The 21,708-nt window shown below is 41.5% G+C and overlaps 1 protein-coding gene across 1 annotated transcript in view; it reads right to left on the reverse strand.

Annotated features, from left to right (window-relative positions):
* The window catches only part of ZNF366 (zinc finger protein 366), a 63,821-nt gene extending 42,960 nt beyond the window's left edge, over positions 1–20,861 (reverse strand). The window contains exon 1 of the mRNA XM_068535488.1: positions 20,739–20,861. The gene's annotated coding sequence lies outside the window, so the exon portion shown is untranslated. The remainder of the gene's footprint in view (positions 1–20,738) is intronic.
* Between the last annotated feature and the right edge of the window lie 847 nt (positions 20,862–21,708).

The following is a 21,708-nucleotide window of genomic DNA, read 5'->3' on the forward strand; positions in this document are numbered from 1 at the left end:
GGTAAAATATCTCATTAATTTTTATTTTATTGATTAATGTTAAAATAACATTTTTGAGTTATTGGGTTAAATAAAATAGATTTGTTCAAATTAAGTTCACCTGTTTCTTTTTACTTTTTTAATATGGCTACTAGAAAATATAAAATTACATTTGTGTCTTACATTCTATTATGTTTCTATTGGACAATGCTGGTTTAGAGATTGTGTTTTTGATCCAGGCAGGATTCCATCAACTCATTACACAACCAGGCCTTGGGGCTGGAGAGGGCTGGGGGAGGTCACCTATCCTATCCATCTCTTACCACTAAGGCTGGAAACTAACTAAACCACCCTACAGTAAATCTTATTTTTAAATATTTGTAGAAAAATAAAACTTCTAACTTCCCATGGCGTTGCCTAATATAAGTAGGTGAGTTCTACAAGTAGGAGAGTCATACATCCACTTGTGCAAGTATTTTAAACAAAGCACTAGGAATTATTCTTGAACTCTCCCTCCATCAACCCTCATGGCCAATCTAAAAGCAAGTTCTACTTTCAAAATACGTCTCAGATCTCTACATTTATCCTCATCGTGACCTCCCCAACCAACTGCCTGGTCCAAGCAACCACGATCTCACCTTAGCTGCGGCGTTTGTCTCATAATTAGTCTTCCACACCATTCTTACTCCACTCTTGTAATCCATTCTCCACGAAGCAGTGCAGTGGCTTCTCAGAGAGCACATATGACCATGTCATTCCCCTCCTTGAAGGCCTCCAGTAGCTGCCCATTTATTTCAGGATAAAATTCAAGATCTGAACATGGCCTTCAAGCCCAGCATGGTCTGATCCATTTCTTCGGCTGCATCTTGACCATGTTCCCCAAGCTCTCTGCATTTTACTCATATTGGCCTTCTCTCAGTTCCTCATCCATACCGTGCTGCCCCTCCTTTCAGAATCTCCATACATTTCATTCCTATTGCCTGAAAACTCTTCCCCTCCCTCTATCTACCTTTGTCTAATCAATACATATTTATTCAGATCCAGTTCAAAGCATCCCTTCCTCAGCACTTCCTGACCAGGGCAGGTATACTAATTTCAACACTCAGCACAGATCAGAGTGGTCATTTTCACTTATTTGTGTGATTATTCACTTAATGTCTAACTCCCTTTGTAAATTGTTTGCTCCATAACTGCAGTGATCCCATTAGTTCACATTCACTACTATATCCCAGCACAGTTCCTGGCACATAATAGGCCCTCAATTAACAGGAAGGACAAAGGAAGAAAGGTGAGGTGGTTGTACCAACAAGAATCCTGTCTTGGGCTTCCCTGGTGGCTCAGTGGTTGAGAGCTCATAACTACTGGGCCTGCGCTCAAGAGCCCGTGAGCCACAACTACTGAAGCCTGCGTGCTGCAACTACTGAAGCCTGTGCACCTAGAGCCCGTGCTCCACAACAAGAGAAGCCACTGCAATGAGAAGCCTGTGCGCCACAATGAAAGGTAGCCCCTGCTCGCCGCAACTAGAGAAAGCCCGTGCACAGCAAAAAAGACCCAACGCAGCCAAAAATAAATAAATTTAAAAAAAAACAGAATCCTGGCTCTTCTTTCTTTACTACTCTTGAGTGGAGAGGAACACCCCTCATCACCATTCCTTCACAGCTCGTTAACTTATTCCTGGACAGACTACCTGAGTACCCCAGTTATGGATTAGCAAATTCTATGGGCTCTATTTTCAGTGTCTATCCATAATCCAGCCACTTCTCACCACCTCCACTGCCTCTACCGTGGTCCAAGCCACAGGTTTCTTCTAGGAACTTTGAGCTTTACTCTGAAATAATGGAAAATTGTTTTATAATAGCCTCTTAACTCTTCTCCTTACTTCCACATTTGGTTCCTTGTAGCCTACTCAACACAATAGTCAAACTGATTATATTAAAGTGTAAGTCAGATCTTCTCACTCTCCTGCCTAAAACTCTCCAACAATCTTCTATTTTAGAGTACAGCCAGAATCCACCCTGTGGTCTGCAAGTATCTCCATGATGTCGTTACCCCACTGACCTCATACCCTACCACACTCTCCCTGGCTTACTCCACTCCAATCCCAATGACCTCTGGGTTTTCTCACACACACCAGGCTTTCTCCCGCCTCAGGGCCTTTGCACCTGCTGCCCTTTCTACCTGGACAGCCCTTCCTCTGGATACCTACATGATTCTCTCTTTGCCTCCTTCAAGTTTTTGTTCAATATCACCTTTTCAACGAGGCCACCCCAACCCCGCCCTGCTCCCCACCCCTGCACTCCCTATTCTTTCTCCTTCCTTGTTTTATTCTTTTTTTTTTTTTAATTTATTTATTTTTTGGCTGTATTGGGTCTTCGTTGCTGCACACAGGCTTTCTCTAGTTGCGGAGAGTAGGGGTTACTCTTAGTTGTGGTGCGTGGGCTTCTCATTGCGGTGGCTTCTCTTGTTGTGGAGCACAGGCTCTAGCGCACAGGCTCAGTAGTTGTGGTGCACGGGCTTAGTTGTTCCGTGGCATGTGGGATCTTCCCGGTCCAGGGCTCGAACCCGTGTCCCGTGCATTGCCAGGCAGATTCTTTTCTTTTTTTTTTTTAATTAATTAATTAATTTATGGCTGTGTTGGGTCTTCGTTTCTGTGCGAGGGCTTTCTCTAGTTGCGGCAAGTGGGCGCCACTCTTCATCGCGGTGCGTGGGCCTCTCACTATCACAGCCTCTCTTGTTGCGGAGCACAGGCTCCAGACGCACAGGCTCAGTAATTGTGGCTCACGGGCCCAGTTGCTCTGCGGCATGTGGGATCTTCCCAGACCAGGGCTCGAACCCACCAGGCAGGTTCTCAACCACTGCGCCACCAGGGAAGCCCCGCCAGGCAGAGTCTTAACCACTGCGCCACTAAGGAAGCCCCCTTGTTTATTTTTCTCCATGTCTTCTAACATATTATATAACTTATTTATTTTATTCATTGTCCACTTCCCTCTACTAGAAGGCAGGCTCCAAGAGGACAGGGATGTTTGTCTTCTGTTTCCTGTTATATCCCCTAACTCATGGCCAATCTAAAAGCAAGTTCTACCTTCAAAATACCTCTCAGATCTCTACATTTAGAGAGATCTGTCTATCAGATCTCTCTAAAGTGCCTAAAACACTGTCTAACAAGAGGTGCCTAAAACACTGTCTATCAAGGGGTTGTTGCCGGATAAATGTCTGTTGAAAAACAGGCAGGCTTGCACCCAGCCATCCAGCGTGACCAGGCAGAACTGGCCTGTGTTGTCAGCAGGGCCAGCTTGGCTCTACCTCAGAGCTAGTTCAGGAGACTTGGAGGCTCTCTAAGCCCAGGTCAGCTGCCCAATGTCCTAGCTCAGTTCTGGTAACTGTCTGTGAGGCCAAGGAAGCAATATGGTTCCAGAGAGCGTCTAAATGGCTCCCCGCAACATCCTCTCCACCTCCCCCTCCTCCACCCCACCACACACAAATATACCACACAACCGTCTCCCTTTCCAAGGACACAACTCAGGCTATTTCTAAAACTGAGATTCTGATCCAAAACAGTAGCCAACACATAGTGCATCTCCATGTGCACAGGAAAAGACAGGAGACCTCTGAGCAATTTCCTGGCCCTATATTTTTCCATTCCAGTAAATGAGGCCTTCTTTAGCTCAGGAATCTATCTCTGAACCAAGCCAATGCCTTAATGGTGCATTCCATTCGTTACTGCCTGGGCTTGTTTCTTTGTTCTTTGATTTTCCATTTTAAGTGATGGACACCTGGATCCCTTCTGTCATAAAAATTTTGACAAGGAGCTCTCCTGGGTGTTGACTACTAGTTAAGGTAACGTTAATAGAGACTTCCTTTCCTAAATAGGCATTTTATTTAATAACACGTAATACTTAAATTGTACTCTCTGTCTTCAAAGAGTTTTGCAAACTTTACACTCTATTAAGCTGAGCAGCATTCGAGTTCATGCTTTATGGCTGAGAACCCAGCAAGGTTAATTTGCCTAAGGCCACAACTAGCTGTGCTTTGGACAAAGTACTTTGTCTTTTTTAATAGCTGAGGAAAATATAACTAATAAAAATTGTAGTTATTTAGCAACTGTCATGATCAGTAAATTAGTTTTGAGTTCTTTCTGTGTGTTTTTTTAAGGCCATGTTTGGAGTTCTTTCTTGGCTGTACTAGCTCCTCCATGTCTCCAGATACCATTCCATGTTCCTCTTCTTCTTTGTCCCCAACCCCTACCCCTCCTCCTCTTCCTCGTCTTTATTCTCTGTTGGGTCTGGGATACTCCAGCTGCCAGGAGGAACCCACCATATCCCCAACCTGACAGTTACCCTTATCCCTGTTTCTCTGGGACCTACTTTCAGGAGATAAGCGTATTGTCATTAACAGATTACGAAGGCTTGAAGTCAAGTTCCAATGGGTGGAGAAAACCAAAGAATAAGTTGTATAATATCTTTCTGGCTTATCAGTTTTAGTGGTGAGTAATTTAAAACATTTTAAATGCAAACCAATATGGATATGTTATGGAGCAGAATGCAAAAACTAGGACAGGTTAAAGGCTGAAATTCTACCTAAGCAGATTACTTAGGATTTCTTTTCTAGATTTTTCTCTACCATTAGCAGTACTTGGATTAGAAAAGTCTAAGAAGAACTGATATAACACGGCACTTCCTCTGAGCTCCATGGAGGTGAAATATCAGGATTGATTTTCTAAGGGCTGGTAGAATCAGTCTTGTTATTTTACTGTGCCTTTGAGCAAGGAATGTTTTTTTCTGGGGACTGTCTGGAAGGTGATGGAGGGAAGTTGGGGATCCTTTCCTCTGGATCTTGAACATCCACCAGGCAGCAGCCTTACCAAACTGAGGGCAGAGTGGCCTTTTTCTCATTATTCAACAAATAAAAGAAATAAGCAAGGAAACTTATCATACCTGAGACTATGATTAAAAAGAAAAATCTGGCATGTGTTCAAGGATGAAATTTCTATTACAAACTGATTTCACACTGAATGTGTTGAAGACCTTTAAAGAGAATGGAAATATGTGAAATAAAGGCTAAGCCACGATTACTTGGATTTGGCTTTAACCTGTCCATACTGAGGTGCACATACTCTCAAGCCCCAAGGATACTTAAGCTCATCACAGCACGTGGAGATAAGGTATAGCACCATGTATGTAACGTGCCTGTAGAATGCACTTGTTATAGAAGAGCAAAGAGCTCAGGACACAGTCAGAATCCCAGCTCCCCCACCTACTAACTTTCCTAAGCCTCCCTTTTCTTAACTGTAATAACAGGATAATAACACTTTATCAAATATTTCTAGCTCTTCTTCTGAGCACATAGTCAGATTGCACGTCCCTATTCCCTTTACTTGTAGGCATGGCCATGTGACTTGCTTTGGCCAACAAAATGCGAGTACAAGTGACATGTCATTTCCTTGTGGAATCTTTGAGAATCAGTCCATGGTTCCCATAATTTTCTTTCCCTCTACCATAGCAACCTGAAACATTTCCAGTATAGCTCTTCTGTCAGCCTAGGTCCTAAAGCTAAGGTGACCTGGGTCAAAGCCATTGTTTATTTATGAAATGGATATGTAATGGAAGGGAGATATAAATCCTTGTTTTCTTTCTTTTTTCTTTATTTTTTAAGCCGTGGGGATTTAGAGTGTGCTCGTCACTGAAACATTACCTAGTCTATCCTGACTAATACACTACTTCATGGATCTGGGGAAAGACTAAAATGAGATACCTAATAGTTGTTACTATTGCTCTGTACGTGCATGGCACATAGCAAGTGCTAAATAAATGCTAGTTCTTTCCTCCCTTACTAAATTTAAATTTCTCTGCTTTGTGATCCTTCCCAGCCCTTCTTTATCAGCCCTGAGCTATGCTGCTCTTCAGATGGTTGTTTTCAATTTGAGAAGAATGAAAATAATCTTCATTTTAAGACTTTTAAAAGTATTCCTTCATACACTTTAAGAAAACGAGAGAGCCCTTGAGTGGAGCAGAGTTGGGAATTCCCATGATGGGAAGAGAACCTCCTCTCTGAAATTTATAAAAGAGAAAGGAGCTAAGTGTCTTATCAAGGAAATCAGCCAGAAAGTAAAACCAGTGAACTCTGAAAATTTCCAACCACAGAGAATGCTCCACCCGACAGCAACATGCCTCTATCACGGAGCTGGGAGCACAGACCTTTCATGGGGATCCAGTTCTGACTCTCCTTTAACAGGCTATCTGTCCTGGAGGGAGGTGGAGTCCTTGATCTACTTAGTACCTGCTTTTATGACATTTCAGTAAGAATGATGAAGATGGTCAGACCTCAAACTTTTAGCTTTTTCCTCACTGGCTTCTTAAGAGGCCTCTCCCTTCCTCTACCCAATCCAGGCTGTAGCTTCATGGGTCTGAGAGGGGAAGCCAATGGGCCACTGCTGCTGCTTTAGCCAAATCACTTAGACTTAATCATTAACAACTCATTGAATTAGGCCATCAACCTAATACTTTTTTTAGGGTGTTTAGCTCCACGTTGGAGGGAAAAATTTCCTACCTAAATTTACCCTAGAAAGCCATGTCTTTGAGACCTATTCAAAGGGTAAATGTTTATTGATCAATTTAGAAGGCATTCATTAGGGCCGTGGTTCTCTAAACTGTTGAAAATTTCGAGCATAAGAGAAGGAAAGAGGAAGAGAATATATATGAGACAGATCTTAATAAGTCCTCCACTTTTGCAGTCACTTCCAGAAATTAGAGGCAAGCAAGACAGCTCTATTTCAGAACCTCCAGTGAGAGAAGAGACATGCAGAAAAACAGGAAAGGTGACAAAGGAGAACATTCATTCAGAGATTTGTATTAAGCATCTGTGGAAGGATAGGTGCTGTGCTGGGCATGGATAGACAATGGTGAGAAAAGTCATGGTCCTGACTTTCTCAAGGGGAGCGGACACTATTGCTATTTTGTGTGGGTTCACAGCAGAACTTTACCATCCCTGCCCAACCCCAACCACTAGATGCCAATAGCGCCCCTTGGTCATTGTGATAATCTCCCTGTTTCCAAATGCCTCCGGGGCATTTGGAACTCTACTGTCCCCAGTTGAGAACTACTGAACTTGAGTATGATAGTTGCTGACGGTGCTACATTAGAGAGCTCTCAAAGGGGCATAAAGGACCCCAGTGAGAGTAGAAGGAGCCAAAGAGAAGCTCATCCTGAGATGGCACTTGCTGCCTACATCTTGCCCTGATTTACAGATCCGAAGTTCCAAAGAAGGCAGGACTAGGTTTGAGGTGCTGGTGGCTCTGAAGATACTCTGAATTTACTTGAAGTTTGGGGAATGAATAGAATTATTGGAGGAGGAGGAAGCTCTAAGGGGTGCGGATTGGTTAGAAAGAACCGCTAGACATCCCTCAATAGTAAGCTAGTTGGCTAGTAGATTAACAGGGGCCCTTTAGAGCTGGCCCACAGCTCCTTGGAAGGAGCTTAGACGGCTAAAGGCACATCATGTTGGAACTGATGTCGCACGGCCACCTCAGGGGTCTGGCACATACTTTTGGCAACTCACAACCTTCTTCCTCATTTTTAGGTTGCATTAGTTGGAGGACGAGAAAGGCTGATAAGAGAAAGGGAAACTAACATTTATTGAGCACCCAGTATGGTCAGATAAAGCGCTAGGAATGTTCCAATGTGCTATATCACAGAGAGGCTGAGTGAGGTAGAAGGAGCATAAACTGAGAAGTTAGGCAGCCCAGGGTTTGAACTGTAGGTCTTTCACCTACCAACTGTGACCAGTTACTTAATCTCTGAGCCTCAGGTTCCTCATCTTGAAACAAACAAAAAAAAGAAAACCACCTCACGGGGTTAATTATGAGATTTCATAAAATAGGATATACAAAACACTTGACCGAAAAAAAAGCACTCAATAAATATAACTATACTAGTATTTTTGGCTTCCTAGCAATACTAGTAAGAAGAGATTCCCATGGTTGTAAAGAGGAAGGAGGAAGACCTGAAACAAGATTAGGGCTAGAGATCTAGAAAAATAACAAGACAAATAAACAATGCTCATTCCAAGTTGCTAGTTTGTTACTGCAGGCCTTTTCATCTGGACATTTTGAGGGAAAAATCTCAGCAATTGCTGCAGCTCTGAAAATGGGCCTCAGAGAGCCCCTCTCTCTACTATGCACTGGCCAAACCATTGGGATGGGGGGGGGGCGGCGCATTCTGGGTCAAACCTTACGGACAGGGACCCACTGGAGAGCACACAGAGGAGTGCAACCTGCTGGTGAGGAGATGCAAAACCACACCTTACTGAGATGGCTGACGGAACCTGGAGTGTTAAGAAGGAGGTGTGTTGGAGGTCTGGGGACTTGATAGCTTCTACTTGAATGCGTCAAAGGGCTGCTACTTGGAAGGACTGGATTTGTTTTGTGTGGTCCCAGTGAGTAGAAACAGTGTCAATGGATGGAGGTGACAGGGAAGCATATTCACCTCCATTCAGTATAACCATTAATTTACTGGAAACTTCTGGAAAGCTCGAATTGGGTTTTATTCATGTAGTGCCCACAGCACCAGCACAGAGCCTTGCCCACGTGGTACAGCCAACGATGAGTAGCTGCTAGGATTATTACTGCCTGGTCTTGGGAAAAGCAGCCGGTTTGGAGAAGCTGATTATATCTTCACTGGCCCATCAGCCTGAGACCTTTGTTAGAAACAATTATGTCAGGCAGTAGTGACACTCAGGGAAGCCCATTTTTAAAAGTCTAGCAACGGGTTCTTTTCTTCTACCTTAAACACCTCACTTTGCAAACACTGAAAAAAAAAAAGTTTCTCTCGGGCTCAAAGGTTGTTCATGGCATAAAGCTAAATAACTATCCATGGGATGATCTGGAAGTGAAATTTTAAGCTAGATAAACATTGAGCCTGCTATGAAAGGTCATTCTGACTTCCTTTGACCCTCTCATAACTGTGATCCTCAGCATTTTGGTTTGTGGCAAGAAAGCATTGCTTCTCTCCTCCTATCTAGATGGTTTACTGGTCTTGTTTCCTCTTATAGTTTCTAAGGAGGAATAAAGCCTGTACTTGACATCTGCTCCAAGCCCAAACTCTTCCTACCTGATCTATTAAATGCATATTTTGATGAATCTAATGCATAAGGTTGATAGATTTGTAACAGCTACTGGACCAGAAGATATAGAAACATCGTCTCTCTAGCTTGAGCTCATTGAAGCAAATACTCCCAAACACAGCATCTGCATAAAAGCCGCTGTCCTAACTGCCTGCCTGTGACTAAGGAAATGTAGATGAGGAATTACATATCTAGAACTGCCCTTTCTTCCTATTCCACATTTTCACTTATTCATTAATTTATCCCCCAAATGTCTATCAAGTTCCAACTACGTGACAAAAAGCAGCAGCAAGTGGTGCCTAACACAACAAGACCACATTTGCTGTTTCCTATGTGACAAGAATGTGTTAAGGCATCACGTGCATTAACTCACGTGACCGTCACAGCACCCTATGAGGTAGGCTCTACCCTTTTCCCCATTTTGCCAATAAGGAAACTAGTACGCAAATAGGTTAAGGAGATTGCCCAATGTCACGCAGGTCAGAAAGGAATCTTTAGGGAGACAGTTGTTAGACGAAGGAAGAAATTAAACAATAATGATGACTATTTCCAGACACTTTCTATCAAATATAGGTATAAGTAGCAGTTTAAGAGTGGAAAATCTCACTGCCACCAGAAGACCTAGATTATTCAAAATACCACCCTGTAATTTATTAGTGAACACCAGCTTTGGTCTACAGACAGTGATTCCCAGGTTTTTCAGCATGATTCCCTTTGTAAATTTCATAAATAAATAAATAAATAAACCCATTTTGCAAATCCCCAGAAAGTTTGAAAAAATACAAAATAACCAAAAGCTATTTTTAATTCAGCAACATTTGAAATTAATTTATATTTTATTAATTACCACTATATAACAAGATTTGAAAGCAGAGTGTACTTTCAAAACATTATTTAGTCAGTGTGCAAACAGTAGGTACTTGACATCCAAATACAGACCCCTTGACTCCTTGCAATAACTCCGCAGACCCTGGAGATTCACAGAACTTATGACTTCTGCCGAATCGCCTATCTTCTCTGAGTCTCGGTTTACTCATCTCTAAAGTGGGGATAATAAGAGCTTTAATGTGAGACCAACAAGAATTTGGAGGGCTCTTGTCTGAGAGAGTACAAAAATAGTTAAAAACAGCCTCTGACAAATATGGTTCCAATGTAGTTAGAGAGAACAGACACACATGAAAGAATTAGTAGGCAGGGCAACCCACTAAGCTAAACTATGCCTTCTGGAATCTAGTTCTAGAATGTGATCTGATAATATATAAGGCAGTGAGTGTATGCAAAGAGGGTTCACTATCACCTTACACACAGAGGGGAAATTCAATTCACTTAAAAGCCGTCAAATATTTTTTATTGTTTTTGCTGGAGGGCTGCTATCTATGGCTGAGACACTTGAAGTTACAGGGACGCACAGATACATCCCTTGCTGGGCTGCACTGAGACCGAAGCTGGGAGACACGGGCATATGCACGTCATGGTGATGGAAGAGTTTTGGCCTGGTTTGGTTTGGTTTGACGGTGCAACTCGTATTTATTAAATGACTACCATGGGGAGGAAGTTATACAATGGCCCTAATATTAATATTTGATGATATTTTGATCCAAATGTAATTTAAGGAACATTTTTCATACAAATTGAAACTTGCTGATTAATTTAACTGGCTCAACCCCCAACATAATGTCACAATCTTGCAATTTTCCAGCCTGCATTTATCACATTTTCAGGATATAATTGACTCCAGGGGATAGAATTGTGGAAGTAGGTTCCCTCAATGATTCTAGCTTGGAGGCAGCAGAAATTACTCCAGTCTCTCCCTTTGTGTTGTTGGATTGGGGGAAAAAAAGCCTTTGAATCACCCCAGGACTCTCAGTTCATGGTGCTAATGAGTACACAGCTTGATGACTTAGATGCTTCTCTTCCCCACTTCCCCAGGAAAGCTCCAGATCCCATGAGCAGGGAGAGTTCAGATAAATAATTAAAAGGGCTAACATTTATTGAATACTACCATAAGGCAGGCACTGTGCTAAGCAGTTGCATGGATTATCACTCTTAATCCTCACAACAAACCCTAAGAGGATGGTGCTATTTTATGCCTGTCATGCAGATGAAGAAATTAAACTACTCATGATCACACCGCTGGCAAGCGAGTGGATGGGGACTTGATCTCAAGCAGCTGCCCCCAGAACATGGGTTGTAACCACTCCTCTATACTGCCTTGCCACTCCCCCTCTCAAACTCGGCTTTCTGGCCTGCTTTCTCACCCTGGTTGACACCCATATTTTACATGTTGCCAAGGGAATGGGGACCCTATGATTTGAGAGTCAACTGAAGGAGAAGGAACAAAGCCATTGGTTGTGGCTTTGTATGTGGCGTTTAGTGACATGCGGGCAGGGAAAGGACAAGAGGAATGTAGATGGATGTGAAATGATCATCCTTAAAGAAATTATCAGAGCACGGAATTTAAAATCAGAAGCATTTTCATTATATATATGTACTGTACTTAATTGAGCCAATCCCTTATTGGACAATTATGCTATACCTCATCTGTTTTTTTTTTTCTTGTCTTGCATTGTAGGTATGTCTTTTTACATCTTACAAGTATATTTGTAATATAATTTCCAAGAGGAGTCACTTTTACACTTTGATAGACACTCACAAATTGCTCTCTAAAGTTTTACTAATTCACTATTCTACCATCGATATATGACAGTACTCTCCAGATCCCCAGAAACAAATATGCTAATAAATGTTTTATCTTTTGTTTCATCAAGTAGGTAAAAAATGGTATCTCATAGTTTTAATTTGCATCCATTTTTATGAAGTAGATTGAGTATGTTTTATTTTTTACATGTTTAAGAACCAAATATGTTTCATTTTATGTGAAATGTGTTTCATGTCATTTGTCCATTTTCTGGTCATATTAAGTTCTTTGTGATACATGTTTAAAATGTTTCCCCCAGTTTTTTGTTTGCCCTTTTGACCTTGCTTATTGAGTTTGGGCCCTATAGAAGCTTTTTAATTTTAATGTATAATAAATGTTAAGGCTTCTAGATAAAACTAGAAAGACTTTTCCTACCCTGCGATTCAAAAAAAATAAATCTGCCAGTTTCCTATTATTTTTATGCTTTTATTTTTAACATTTTAAATCTCTGATCTATCTGGAATTTTAACTTAAGAAATAAAGAAGAGATATGTTTGTTTTTTCCCAAATAGCTACCTAGGTGTCCCAACACCATTAACTACATAATCCAACTTTCCTCTCTGATATGCAATGCTATTTTTGTCATATACTAAATTTCCATATGCTTTTGGGTTCACTGACTTGCCTTCTATTCATGTGTCAGCGAGCACACTCAAGCCTCTATCTCTGACTCCAAGTTTAGCCTTCTCTTCTGCATTACTTACATTTTCAAAACAACACACAATAAGTGAATGGAACCCTTTACGAATTTCTTGCAATAACACTTAAGTCCTCTCTCACCTTCTCCCCTACTGCCACTAACTAACAAAATTCAAGCTCTTTTTTTTATTATAGCTAAGAAAAATATAATTACGATAGTAAATCTGTTTGAAAGTATAGGGGACTGAGAATCAGATACTACATTCTTGAGTCAAATAAACAGTTTGGGGCTAATCCACAGTTTCCTTCCATAACAGCCAATGATTTTGGATAGTCTGTGTGTGTGTGTGTGTGTGTGTGTGTGTGTGCCTGTGTGTTTATACACACATGTGTAAGGCACATGTGCCATGTACAGGAGAGATAACACACTATTAAGTAAACCAACTCCCCCTCCCCAAAAATCCATATTGGTTGTAAAGCAAATAAATTTAGCACTTTATGTCCTAATCCTTCTGGGATAGGATTTGCTTACAGCAGAACGTCCTTCCTGACTGCAGGTACTGAATATGTGATGCCGAAATTCCTCTCCTAGGAGGCTCAGAGAGAGCACAAGGAGCCAGTGTAAAGTGTAGAACACCTGAGCACTTAAAGGTTGTAAAGACAAACCAAAATGATGTAATATTGAGCTGCACCTTCTTTTCCAAACACTAGGCTCTCCACTCCTTCTCCAACATCCTCTCTAAGACTCACGACTCAGGCTACAGCTAGGAGATAAGAACTCTCCATCCCTGGGGACCCAGAGACAGGGGATTGTGCTGACGTGACTGGGATGCAGGAGAGCTGTGGATGATGTTGGAGGAGACGCCGACTTGCTTGCTGCATTACATACTGAATATCTCCTGAGTGTTAAGAAAGATGGTGCTTGCCCAACTCTCTCTCTCTCTCTTGTTTTTTTTTTTTGGCTGCACTGCATGAGAGCGCAGAGTCCTAACCACTGGACCGCCAGGGAATTCCCCCCAACTCTTAAAAAATCCGGTAGGAGGCAGGATTCTGGATATACCTAGGAGTAACCTTGTAGAACTTTTTGCATGTCCTTCCCCCTAAGAGTTCAAGTTCTAGTAGCTCAGGAACCCCACCTTGATGGGTTAAGTATGGTGCTCCTTAAAAGTTTTCAATGCATACATTTTTCAGGATAATGCTGAAAGATCCCCCTCTGTACATTTTTTTAACTGAAAAAGCTATTACGGGTGGAGGGGAGGGGAGGGAGCTCCACTATGCTGTGGGGAAGAAAACTGCCTGAATTAGAAAAACAGTAAGAGACAAGCAGTGGCTTTTGTGGTGGGTGTTCCATAAAACAGCGTTGAAAACGCAGAGTTCTTTCTCTCCCTGCACTTCCCGTGAGGAAGGCCAGAGGGCCTCGATTAAGGGGGAGAAGCCACCCTCTCCATCCAGGCACAGGCGTTGTGTCCAGGCTGAAGCAAACCAGAGGTTATTCCGGTCCTCTCCCTCACTCTCTTCCGGCCCTGCTTCCTTTCCCCCACCCCTCCAACAATAGCCCCTCTTGATTTCTGTTCCAAGTGAGAACGGTGAGTCCCCAGTGCAAAGGAAGCTCTAAGGATTCTTTCGAACTGGGAAGAGTGAGGGGTGTGTGCTGGCATCTGCTCCTTGGCGGTGATGCTGGGGACCCGCCCCCCAACCTTCTCCCAGAGGCAGGTAGCAGGGTTTCTTGTCCCCATTCTCCAGCATTCAAAGGGAGAAGCTGGCAGCATACCTCTTCTTCCCAGAAGGGCTCTGAGATACTCTATCTCATACTGTTGCTTTTAGATATTTTTTCAAACCGCTGAAAAAGCTGGACACCTTTTTGGAATGATGTTCCCAAAACTTGTCACTGCCCCTGCTGGGTCTTCCTTACCTTGAGCCAGTAGCCTGTGGGACAGTCAGAGCCTTAGGCCCCTCCCCAGATTCATTAGAGCTGGGAAAGGCCTAGTTATTGGCCCCAGGTGATTCTGATGTTTGGTTCTCAGAACACACTTGAAAAACAATACCCCAGACCTTTACTCTCTGAGATTATTAGGGTACCTTGGTATGGCGTTAACTTGCTAGGTGAGACCACAAAAATCATGCCTAATGTTGCTCAGAGCTGAATAGACTTGAGGCTTGTCCAGTAACACCATTATCCAAGAGGGAGTTATGTTGTTTTGGACAAGTTCAAAGTTTAAAAAAGGACTCTGTAGAACAGGGACCTACATTCTGAAGTCAATCTGTGTATACAACAGATCAAAGCCCTAAGGCAGGGCTGCTCCAACTTGAATGTGCTCCTGAATCATATGGAGATCATGTTAAAGTGCTGATTCTGATTCAGGGGGTCTGGGGTGCAGTCTGAGATTCCGCTTTTCTAACAGACTCCCAGGTGATGCCATGCTGTTGGTTCTTGGACTACACTTGAGGAACACTGCCTTAAGGGATACTTAATTAAAAAAAAATAATTATTAGCTGCTTCCTCCTTAATGAGAAACCTGCAAACAAGGAACATCAATTCAGTGACCTTGAGTAAATCACTTAACTTTTTCTAGCCTATCTGTTAAACAAGGTAGTTGCCTTTCCTCATCTCTGAAATGGGGAGAATAAAGCACCTACTTCTTAGAATGGGAGGGTTAAGTGAAATAATGTATGTAAAGTTCTTGGCAGTCCCCAAACATCGTCATGACTCCTCCATAAGTGTTGCGGGTGGTGGTGATCCTGTGGTTATCTCATTCTCCCATTAATACCAGTGGCCGTCACAGAATGAGGTCAAAGCGGGGCCGTAGCAGATCATAGGAAAATAGGAGAAGGGGTCAGAATTCCTTTGTGTGGCCCTGGTATTTGGCACTAAAGAGACAGGCTTTATCAATGTGAACAAAGAGAGGTTTTTCTGTTCCTACTATGGATAATGGAAACCTAAGACCCCAATGTTGTTATATTCATACTTATATCTACCACTTTAAATTTGCCAAATAAGTGCAAAACTGCCTCAGTCCAGGATTTGTTCATTTTGGCTGTCTCCAGTGCCTAATTATATAAAGGAAAAGGTATTGTGTGCCACAAGGATATCACATTTCCCTCCCTGAATTCACTCCTTCGTGTTTGTGTAAACTCAGTGGCATCCCTTTAACTTGGATTTACAGCCCTGCCTATAAAAAAACCTGAGAGCACTGAGCATTTCCTACAAGGCTAAATCCTGGCTCACAACTCTTTTAGTCAAGGAGAAACAAATGACCACTCTCTCTCTGTCTCTCTCTGTCGCCAAAAACGATGTGCTAACCCATCATCTGCCCAGAAAACAAATGGAAAATAAAATGCAACCAAAGTCATTTCTGTGTATCTGATAAATGTTTATCTCCCATAAGCAAGTGGGTGGGCTCCTTGCCAAGATGACACATTAATATACATGTAACAGCCCCATGCATGTAATGGTGGAACAAGCCATAATTCCAGTCAATTCAGGTGGGAATAAACATGTCAAGCTGGCAGTTTGGCACTGTCCAGAACCCCAGAAACTTTGACTAATTTTCAACTTACTAACTGCTGTATTTAGCATTATATTAAGATAGCATATTTCACTCTATAGCCCACTTATTTATTGTCATCTATTCCACAAATATTTATTGTGCATCTATTTTATGCCATGCACTATTCTTGGCCCTAGGCATATAGCAGTGAACGAACAAAGGCCCTGTCCTCATGGTGCTTACTGTCTAGTGAATTTATGTATTATACATAACTTCTGATGAAGACATCTTATTCTTTTATCTATATGTCATTGTTTTATCTAAATGTATTTGATATTTGAATGGTTAAAAAGAACAGCCATCATTAGGCTAGCTGTTTCTGAGAGTGCACATCAAAATATTTGCTGCCTCTCTGCTTCTGTCAGGTGGAGACCTGTGTTCAGTGCTGCTCTACTTATTAGCCATATAAACATGTGAGAAAAAAATTCAAGAGATTTGGGTAGAAATGAAATTAGGGAAATCAGAAATTTTTCTCTAAGCTACAGATTTTTCTTATGATTAAAGCAGATTTAACAGGACTTGTGGGTGCCGGTTTTTCAAACACCATTATCAATCTTTTGCCTTTCCATGTCAGTATTAACTTAGGGACAAGGATCTAACTTCTAAAATAGGCTCAGCACAACACACACTGTAAAAAGGTAAAAACAAAACCAAAAAACTTAAGAGATTGAATCTACAAATATTTTTTTTAAGTGAATAGAAAAAAATAGTATCTGTGTTTTCCTTGATTAAAGAAAGAATGCATTTGTATCTTAATGTAAGATGCAAATAATATATAAATGCATAAATCGAAGAGTGCTATTCATACAGAATTACAATATTTATAATTCTAAGTAATTGCTCTTTTATGATACATATGTTGTTATAGAACATTCATCAGTCTTATCCGATTGGTTGCATATTCCTTACTCCATAATGCTAACAGCTTCTAGAATAACAATTGATACGTCCAAAACTAATTTCTGGAGAGAACATCAAATGCCGAAAAGGAATTATGCTTAAAAGTATGGCTCTTAAAACATACGTTTTAATTTAATGTCAATGCAATCCTGAAGAAGACAGAGCAAGACAGTGACCATCTGTTTTAGAATATCACAGGATGTCAGCATAAGAATCTCACAGATCATCCAGTGCAGCGGGCCGGGGAGAAGAGTGTAAACAAGCCCCAGGTGAATTCTGATACACACTCACACACACAGACCACTTTGAGAGTCACTGATTTGGTCCAACCTCATCATTTTACAGAGAAAACTGAGGTCCAAGCAAGTGAAGAAACCTATCAGGTCACACGTATAGGGGGCAGCAGAGGTTGGACAAAACAGAAGTGTTCTGACTCCCAAACTGGTCTTTGTTCTCCTGCTCTAAGCCACCTTAGAAGACACATTTTGCACATTAGGGTAGAAAAACCCAGCTTCAAATTGCTCTCTGAGGGTTAAGTTGTCCAAACAAGTCTCTATTGTATCAGAGCCTCTTATTCTAACAAAAGAACCTCAAAGGTTTGTGTTATTGGTGATTTTGGTTGTTGCTGTGGTTGTGTGTTTTGCTTTTGGAAGATGGAGAGGGAAGTTTAACTAAGACCTAAGTTAAAGTATCATTATTACTTAACAGACTAACCAGGATGTAGGTTTTAAAGGTTAGAGTGAGAGAAAAATAGCAGTTGGATCACACACACACACACACACACACACACACACACACAAAGTGGTGATACCGGTGATAAAGTAAGTGGCTTGCCGCTAAAATATTTGAGGAGAGGGATCTCTTAGCCTTCACTGTGGGGAGAACATGTCACTTCAAGTCCTTTTCTCTCTGGCTGAGTCACTGCCACAATGGTCTCCAAAAAAAAAGTCTCCAGCCCTCCACTGCCAGGGAAAAGGTCACCAAGAGCACAGAGCTCGAGAGCTTGGGGAAGTGGGTGAAAGGGAGAATGAAATATCTACAATATCATGTAGTCTCTTCAAACATTCATCTAAGTTCAAGACTTTTATCCCAAGACAAACTCTTCCCTACTCTCCCCTCTATTGGACACAGCTGGCATTTTAATGAGGCTAAATCTGGCGTTTCTGCCATTAGTGAAGATGAACATCAAAATATTAAGCTCTGCTTTCCTTTGTTTTAAAAGAATTGAGCTTCACTCAATGTGTGCCCAACTCCAAAGCTATGAGGCATGATTTTTGTTCTGACAGACCCTTGGTATAGTATTGATCATGGATAATGACACAAATTATGGGGATATAGTCTACTCTCTACATTCCAAAGAGACAGTACCCTTAAGTATTAACATAAAACTTTAAAAATTACAACTGACATTGGTTGACTCCTATTACTTGCCATGCTTTGTGTTAATCATGTTACATAAATAATCTTATTTAATCCTCACAACAACTCTATTATAACGTAGATGCAATTTTACATTAGGGGAAACTGAGGCTTAGAGTAATTACCTGGCCGAAGTAAGTGTCACACAGTAAGCAACAAAGCTGGAATTCAAACCCAGATTTGTATAACAACAAAGCCTGTGCTTTTGATGTTCTGCTTGCTCTCATTTGATTCACATCCCAGCACACAGACCTACAGGACACATCCTAACATAATTTAACATTTATATGACAAATTTATAATTTAGTTATATGTACAGTTTGGGCACAAATTAATTAATGCAACCTCTGTGTGTCAAATTATGGCTCATTCCAAGCTGGAGTTCCCCTAATGTTATCACAGAAGAGCCTCTGATGACCCCAAAGAAGAATCACACACTGGAAGTTTCCACAAATGGCAACTCACTCCTTGGAGTTGAGTGAAGACAGATTGGTAGCAACTAGCCTAAACGAGTCAATGGCTTTTTTCATTAGGGAGCTAATTTTTTCCCCCCAGTATCCAACAAATATTCTCATGGCAATGACTTAACGACTCAAATGGAAATACTGAATACATATTTTTTCTTTTAAAGAAAAGAATCTATCCTGAGCTCCTTAATCTTGGGCCATAGTGGAGACACACGCTCGAGGCTGCTTTCTGCGCCATTGGCATACCCACCTTTTGCCTTACTTGTCTTTGGTCAGTGTGACTCTGCTGTCATTTTTTTCATATTGTGTTGCATCTGATGCTTTTATTCAATAACCCAAATGAGAGAGTGTTCTCTGATGTTGTTCTAATTGGGCATAAAATCAAATACATTATCAAGGAAAAATGAAACTGAAAGAAGCAAGAAAACTCGCAGCCCTAAGTTTTCTACTGGTGTCACATTTGCTGATAAAAGATGCAAAATAAAAAAACTGCCCAAGCTGATCAGTCCCGGCTCCCTTTTGACCTGAAGATCTATGAAATGGGGTGGCTGTGTAGGTGGTAGGGGAGCTGGAGAACACTTCCAACTGTTATTAGCATGATTTTGCCTCCTCAGCAGGCAAACGCTAATCACATCTCTTTTCCGTTGCTCGTTTTATAGTGCTCCTAAGGAAAGCCTCTTGAAAAAAAGGAGAAGAAAAAAGAAGTCTGACTAATGGAACAAAACCCACATAACAGTCCAGTTCTATCATATTTTCTTATTCTTATTAAGATGATGGCTCGGTTTCGAATAAAGATTAATTACTTGATTGTGGTTAATGCATAGTCTGGCCAAGTTAATTTATAAATGAGAGAACAGCTATTTTTATCACACTCTTCACATCCCAGATGACTTCAATCAGTAAATTTCATAGAAATGAATATAAGAGAAAACCTCTGCCTGTCCTTTGTCTTTCACCCATTCAACACCTCTCTGAGTTGAATGATTAATATTAGTAAATATACACAGTCTTTCAGAGTGACCTTGCTGGCCTGTTTTTGACAATGTGATCTTGGCTTCCTTGTGGCTTGCCATGATGATTTCTTCATAACATTATACTTTCTGCCGAATTTAATTAAGTAAGTTAGACTTTTAAAAACTAGTTGTGTGTGTAATCTTGACTAGTTTGCTGTATTCTATTTGGTGCTTCGAAAACCAGGCGCAGGGTAAATATTTTTCAACATTTAGCTTGGTTTTTCACTCCTACTGACACAAGCGATCAATCTCAATCTTCCTCTTAATGGCATGTTGTTTTCCAAAACTAAAGCTACATGCCCCAAAATCTTTGCCTTCTTTTGCGTGGCAGATGACATCTTCCACTGACAGTGGATAATAAATTTACATTCAACCCTCATGTGGAACCTGAACACATAAGCCCCCCTGCCATGAAGTACAATTCGAAGTGACATTCCCTTCTTTTTTTCCTCCTACCTCAGTGATGCAGAATAACAATCATAAATTAACAGTTCTCTTTGGGGGGGATGCTGAATGAAAAGAAAAGAACAAGAGAAGGCACCTCAATCTAGACAATGGGTAACAAAATCCCCAGAGCAAACCACAGCTCTTAGCAGACACCCTGATAAGGTTCTCAGGACACAGCACTGAGGAAGAGTGAATTCTCCAGTGAGACATATCACATACTCCAGTGGCTCCTGGTTAACCCGGCCATCTTATCTGTGCCAAAATTCAGATTTAACACAATGTCCTCCTTAGCCCAATGCAATTCTATGCCCAGTTCTGCCAGCCTCAGCTCTGCAAAACATCAGTATTCTCTTAAAAAAAACATATAAGCTTAAATTCTGGGCCATCCTTCAGTTGTACACTTTGATTAAGGATTACACCCAGTAAAGCATTTTCTGTTGAAGATGCCCACAGCAATATCCATCCCAGGGACATTGAAATGGAAGTAGAAAGGATTGCATGGGTAACTTACCAGCTCCTGAGTCTCAATGGCTGCAGCAGCCCCCGTGCTTTACCTGATCCCTTGCCTCTCTGTCTCCCTCTCTCTCTCCCTCCTTGTCTTGTGTACAGATTGCAGGGAACTTAAAGAACTCGCAGGGACAGTGTTTCAAATGACTTAAGAAAGAGAACAGGAACAATACTTCGTTCTCTTTTTCTCAGATGAGTACCTTCGGGAAGAAGGAAGGAAGGGAGGGGAGAGGGAGGAAGTCAACAACCCTTTGCTTTCCTGAAAAAAAATAAGGAAACAGAAGATAGACATCTCATTTTCTCTTAAACAAAATGTTGGAAGGGGCAAAAAAAAAAAAAACAAAAAAACTTTGAAAAAAGGAATTCCTCAAATATGCTCTCTGCCCTGGGAGCTTTAAAGAGATGAAAAGCCTTACTGGCTTGGCCTGTCCAAACAAATGGTGTTCCAGAAAGTCAGGCTCTCCTGAGCTTGCAGCCTCTGGTATCTAGTTTGCAGAACTGACACAGCCAAAGGGGAACAAATCATGTCTTGTCCACTCTGAGCAAGGGAAAGTTTGGTCTGTCATGCTAACTGAGGCAAAGCGGCAGCCTGTGAGGCCAGGCAGCATGCAGGTCAGCCAGAATGCGTGGCTCTTCCTAGGCTCTCTGAAACGCCAGCGTTGCTGCAGTTCTTCAGCCTGACTCTAGAGCCTTAGAGTTCTTCCCAGATCAAATAACAGATTCATGCACTGGTCCCTGCCATGGACCAAGACAATGGACTAAAACAAGCTTCCATCTTTGCTGGTGGATGAAAAAGGAAAAAAAAAAAAAAAAAGAAACCAACTTGCCACACTGCTGTTGGACATAGTTATCTCAGAACTGTTGTTTACATTGTCCCATCCTTTACATTCTTAATGTTTCTTGGATTTGGTCCCCTCTGGAAAAACTGGAAGGTGATTTCTAATTTGTTTTCTAAATATTGCACAGGTCTTAGA

This window comes from Eschrichtius robustus, chromosome 2 (genome assembly GCF_028021215.1).
Source record: "Eschrichtius robustus isolate mEscRob2 chromosome 2, mEscRob2.pri, whole genome shotgun sequence".
Classification (NCBI taxonomy): domain Eukaryota; kingdom Metazoa; phylum Chordata; class Mammalia; order Artiodactyla; family Eschrichtiidae; genus Eschrichtius; species Eschrichtius robustus.